General features: G+C 45.0%; 1 long non-coding RNA gene across 1 annotated transcript; it reads right to left on the reverse strand.

The window, feature by feature from the left end:
- Window positions 1-3287: 3287 nt before the first annotated feature.
- LOC127297656 (uncharacterized) lies at window positions 3288-5731 on the reverse strand. The gene is made up of 4 exons (XR_007849371.2): window positions 5516-5731; window positions 5273-5427; window positions 4230-4393; window positions 3288-3731 (listed from the first exon to the last, which is right to left on the reverse strand). It is a non-coding gene; the product is annotated as an uncharacterized lncRNA (long non-coding RNA).
- Window positions 5732-6301: the final 570 nt, after the last annotated feature.

The raw sequence follows: 6301 nt of genomic DNA on the forward strand, positions 1-6301 counted from the left end.
GAAAGGTACCTGCCGTAACCTCTCCCTTCCATCCCCTCAGCATCTACACAAGCTACAGGACCTCTCACACGCTACTCCACCCACCTGGACACAACCCTAGCTAGCCCTAGCCCTGCCCTTCTCTCTCATTCTCCCGGAGAGCACCCTAATGAGGGTCAAGCCCGACTCGACAACACCTGCACCTTAGGCTACGCCAGTAGACTCCTCTCTGACCCCTCTTGTCATCTGGCTCGGTCCTGAGGCCAGACCTGCACCATATTTTCCCCCACGAGCTTGCCAACCGGATGGTCACCACGACCGGGTGGTGCCATTGCGTTCCCGACAACCATCTCCTCTCCTTTCTTGTCCAAGGTGGTAAACCTACACGGCACCGTACCCTAATCCTGACTACTACTCTAGACACTTCCCTATCGCCTTCATCGTCGTCACCTTCGTGTCGAACACCTGTACACGGCTAAGAAACCGGCCTCTCTGTGACCTGTCTAGCACGCGCCAGTTCTTGGCTTTGCTCGCACGACACATACCTCACCACGCCTCACCAGAATCCACCGCCTATTCGTCCAATCGCGTCCGCGCACGCGTCGCTCTTTACCCGTGCCCCGCAGCGGTGAACTCACCACTGCCCAGCCATCAAAAGGAAACCCGAGCTTCTTTTTCGGTCCACACCACTTCATTTGCTCCTCTCTCTCTCAGAGATACTCCAGGGCGTAGCCCTTTCTCCCACCCCTCTCCTTGCCGAGATCAAGTCCAAGCCGAGCCCGCCGACCACACGTCGTCGTCACCGTTGCTTCCCGCAACTCTTGGCCCTCCTCTCTACTAGCTCTCTATCTCTGCATGTTCATCCTCTTAACTCACGCATGCTCCTTCTCGACCTCCTTGTTTTGACCAGGAGTATCCGTGGAGGCCGGCGACGTCAAGTTTCTTCCGCAGCACCGTCGACCTGGCCGCCCTCCGAGTCGTCGCCTGGGCGCTCGTCCGCGCGTTCAGGACACCTGAGGGGCAGCCGGCCGCCTCCGCGTCATCACCGTACCCGTCTCCGTCGCCAGCGTCCTCGCGCCGGCACGGAAGTCACCGTCGAGCGCCGCGTCTACGTACGTCGTCCGTGCATCGTCGGGATCCTCGCATGGCACGCCCACGACACGGAGAACGTACGTCGCCGTCACCGATCCATCTTGCGCTATCCTCCGCCTCGTTCCCGTCGACCCCGACCCCTTCGGTGAGCCCCTTTTCCTCCTCCCTGCCCCGCTACCGTCGAATAACCGCCGCAGCATCGCTGTTTCCTCATCGACACTGACGCGAACAACGGCCGCCCTTGGATCATCGATCCACGGCCGCATGCAGCCCATCAGTGCATGCCTGTGTGGCCATTGGGCCCCGCCTGGCCCTTTTGAATCCGCCCTGCTCCCGCACTGCCGCAGCGCTGCTGGGCTGAATCTGGCCGAGCCCAGCAGCCCCGGCCCTCCTTCCTTTTTCCTTTATTTCTGATTCACATCTCCCAGTAAAACCTGCAGTAGCTTTTGAATTACCACAAATTCTTCGAGTGACCAAATGTGTTGATTCAAATTTATGGATACTCACATATGATTTGTCTACCACAAATAATTGCGTGAATGGGCTTTACTGTGGTGAATATGTGCGGTTAAATAAAAACCTAAAAGGTTACTGATTGTGTATTTTATTTATGGTGTAAATTTTATAAACCCTTTCTGCATGAGGTTAAATTTGGTGTAAAGTAGAAGTAAATACCTTTGTTTTTCCACTAGTCTCACATCCAGGAGTTTCCTGGATTTTGCATGGTTAATATATTCGTATTTGTCCAGTAGGTCTTTGTGTGATTTTTAGTTTGAAAAATACAAATGTTTTTGAAACAAGACCAAGTGCTAATGGTAGGTATATCTATATTGTTATTTTGTGCCAAAGGAAATATTTTTCATAGTTGTAGATTAATTCTAAGGATTTTATTACTGAAACAGTATACTTTTTAGTATTTTATTTTTGTAAAATCTTTTACAAATCAGAAAAATACCAAACCAGTGGGGTTAGCTCACATTTGGTATTAGCTATCCTTAGGTATGTTTGGTGTTGGTTGGTGATGCTGTTATACTAGTGTTCCTAGCTATTTGTATGCTCTGGTTTCTGTCTTAGTTAAATTGTCTAGGTCATTTAAAATTTTATTTGCATGTAATTCTTGTGCATGTGTGCTCTAAATGTCGTTAGCTTTCTGTAGGTATGCTGCATGTATTTTTCTGATTCACAGAAAAATTTAGACAAATTTAAATGGTTCTTAAGTCCTTTCTGGTTTTATAAAAATCATAACTTTTGTTTTGAAAACTCAAATTTAGTGAATCCAATTTCTGTAGCTTTATAAAATCAAGATTTACTCTCTGTGATTTTACCAAAAATTTGTGTGCATTATTCTGGAGTGGCTGGTTAAATTGATGTTGGTGCTTATTTTACCCAGAAGGCAATTGGGTTGCTTTTGTTTAAAATGTTTTGAAATGAACTTTGGCACCAAACCCTTTATGGTGGTTTCCAAGATTCATTACCTAACAGTATTAGTGCAGATTAAATTTTGGTGTGAGCTAGATCCTTTTTAACTTATAGTTGTTATGTTAAGGCCTTTTTGAGTAGCAGTAAGATCAGCCCCTTTATAAAGAAGATGACCATCTTGCCTTAGATGCTATTTGATTGATTTGTTTAGTGCCTCTGATTGAATTGTTTTGCTACTAGGTTGAGTGTGTGGTTGCTTCTATGGTTATGTGTTGATTGTTTGCCTTTTATTTTGCGACGTTAGAATGCGAACGCTACCGGAGAAGGAGAGGATCGTGGTGAGGATCTCGAAGAGGAAAAGAAGATGGTTCATGAAGATGAAGTCCAGGGACAAATAGCCAACAAAGGCAAGCCACCTCTTGATGCATCTCTGATCCTACATATATCTTATTCTTGCATTATTCCAGGTTTTATAAAATGCATGTCTTTCATTTATTATGTCGGTGGTTAGCGCCACCGGAATTTTATTAATCCACCCTTAGGCCTTGTTTGGTTCCAGAGTATTAGCGGGGATTAGTGGGGATAATCCGCTAGAGTATTGGGTGAAACCCCAGCCTTCACCCAATCCCCACTAAACCCCATCCCATTCAATCCCTAATCCCCACTTCTAAAAACTGTCATTTGGTTGGCAGGGATTGGTGCACACAGCGGAAATTGAATTTTTACGTCATTGGCCAACATATAGTAGCAAACAACATATATTAGCAAAGATTAAATTTTTACGTCATTTGGCCACATGGCACTGACATTAAAATCTGAACTAAAGATTATTTGAGGTTCTGATAACATTTACGTCACTATGTCTGTCCATATGTATCAGGTCCAGTACAGAAGTGAGACTAGAAGTCCAAAATCCAGGATACAGATGTTTATGCTAAGACTAAATAAAGTAGACTCCTAGAAAAGGAACTCATGTTGTCACAATTCTCATCATAGTAGACAACAAAACATGTGAACTTTGCAACTTCTGAGCAACCATGACACTACAAAATATCATAACAGATTACACAAGTCAACAAACAGTCTTTTGACCAACATCAGACGCGAGCACACATCATAGGTGCCATCACTGGTAGAAATTGTTGCTGATGTCAACGATCTCCTGAACTTTGATGTCGAGGTAGCTGCGGTGGGTCTTGGGGACGAGGTTCTGCACACCGTGGATGCCTCCTGCACCCAGCCTTCAGATCCACACGTAGAGGCACGACAATACAAAGATGAAATTAGCATCGCCACATATGTTACAGAAAAGAAAAGTCAATTGACAATAACCTAAACGGAGCATACACAGACAGCTAGAGCTGGATATGGACGGGTATATCATGAACAACAAATGCTCATATTCCTACTTTTCTTTCTCACTTAACTATTTCCATGTGTTTCAGCGAAGTTTAGTTGCACTTTTCTTGCATTCTGTATGCCTAAAAATACAATTTCAATGGAATGGGAAGACATAGGAGTATAGCATTTCAAAAAGAAAATGATGTTAGTTTGCAAAATATCAAGAGGACAAAGGAAAAGCAACAGAGAAGAAACAGACAGGAAAGAGGAAAGGGATTTTTCTTAAAACTTCAAGATTCTTGGACCAAATGACTTGCAATATATAAATGAAGCATTAAACTTGGACCAAAATATTGCAAGTAGAATTCTAGTAGAATGACAATTGCACAATAACTTACAATTGCCAGATTATCCCATAGATGAGGTTCAGCATCCAACATGAGCTCGCTATCTTTCCACCGAACTCCACTTTGCCCAAGGGCATCTTTCAGCATTCTATAATCCCTTCATCTTTGTTTTTCCTCTTCCTAACACGTTCTACACTCCGCAAGTCCATGACAACCTATATTAACATGGTTTAGTTTAATGGAATTCCTTATGTTTCAGGGAGTAACAATAGTACATTATTCAAAACAGGGATCAAAAGCATCTACTTTGCACATACATTATTCAAAACAGGAAGCAGATGGCATACAATAAATATTAAATGGAGCAGCTCGACAGTAAACCAGAGCAATAAATAGGAGACAAACTGAGATAACTTATATACCCAGAGATGAAAATTGAGGAAACATGAATAAACAGAAAATTGTTTAACAAACCAGCACTCAAAACAGTTAAACTCAATCCAATAATAGAGTGCTACTTAGCATGTACATACCGAATTTTGGAAAGTGGGCTGCATACTCACAAGAGCATATAGTACTGATGTAAAATTTTGGAAATAGAGCTGCATACTCACAAGGGCATATAGTACTGATGCAACTCACACAAATTAGGAATAACTTTCTATCAAAAAAAAAAAAAAGGAATAACTCAGATCACAGAGAGAGACGCGAGTGTATTTTTTGGTGTTGCATACTGCATGCAACTTGTCCTCTTTGCTCTCCTTATTATCAACAGAAGGAAACGGTCTCTAACAACTCAACTGACTAGCTAGCTGACTAATTCCCACAGCTAGCCTAACTGAATTTAGAACATGCAAAGCCTAACAACTTAACTGACAGAACTACTAGCTGTTGCCGACAATAGGCTGAAACATGCACCTAAACTGAAGATGCACAAGAATTATTCAACAGTTCTAACTTTTCAGAACTTCCGTGTAGATTCAGGTGAGACAAAAATAAAGTAACGGATAAATGTGAATACAAGTGAAATTCTAGGGAGGTTCAGTCACAGGGTATCATTAGGAACAACATATACATGAGAAATATGTGATTACTTCCTCTGTATTTGCACACCAGCACAAGTAGTAGAGAGCTGTAGATGGTGAAATAGAGCACAACAGCAAGTCGTTGGCCCTCGCGTTGGTGTCTCTGCACGCCATCGCCGCCGTGCTGCTACTACTGCCTCCCGGAGCTCGTCCAGACCTAGCACCTGGAGAGGGAGAAAGAGAAGGGGGTTACCTGAGAGGATGCAGAATGGAGTACAAGACCAGCGGGAGGTGGTGTCACCGGTCAGATACCAAGAACGGTGGCGATCTGATGTGGAGCGGCTAGGCGGGATCCATCCTTGTGTTCGTCGGCAAGGTTCTCCGCCTCTCCCGCCCCTCCTGCAGTTCTCGCCGCCGCTCCTCTCGCTGCTCGCCGCCGCTCCGCTCGATGCTCACCGCCGCTTCGCTCGCTCGCCGCCGTCGCTTGCGTGCAGTCTGGGTAGGGTTTCGGTCGGGGACGAGCGGGGACAGGGATAATACGCGAGGTACAGGTCCGGGATTCGGCCCAAGTCAAAAAATGGGTCGGGGACGGGGTTAATCGGGGATGGGCGGGGATTGTTTGGCCCAAAACTCCTCTACCAAATGGGCTTCCGGGGATTAGCGGGGTTTCGGGATTGGGCCGGGATAATACTCTTCCATCCCTGCAAATACCCTCATACCAAACGAGGCCTTAGGGTGCGGCCCTTGTTGGAACCTACTGATCCCAATCTTAATAGTGATATGGTGCTTATCACCTTATCATCCTTGTCGCCAATTTTCAAGAAAAGATGGACTATAGGTTGGGAGCCCTGGTGGAAGAGTTTTTTTTTTGGAAAATGTTTCCGAGAAAGATGTTTTTGGAAAACCTTGGAATGGGGTGGCCCTACCCAAGTGTGGTTTATAAAAAGGCAAAAGTTTCTAAAAAGAAGATTTGCTGGAGGCAAGTGGAGGGAAGAAAATATTTTCGAAAACTTTAGCGTCTAAGTACTCACCCGGACTGAAAGACAGTGCAACCACATTACCCCAAAGTGGGCACGGGGCGTAGCGTAGTAGTTTGTC

Source organism: Lolium perenne, chromosome 4, assembly GCF_019359855.2.
Source record: "Lolium perenne isolate Kyuss_39 chromosome 4, Kyuss_2.0, whole genome shotgun sequence".
NCBI lineage: Eukaryota > Viridiplantae > Streptophyta > Magnoliopsida > Poales > Poaceae > Lolium > Lolium perenne.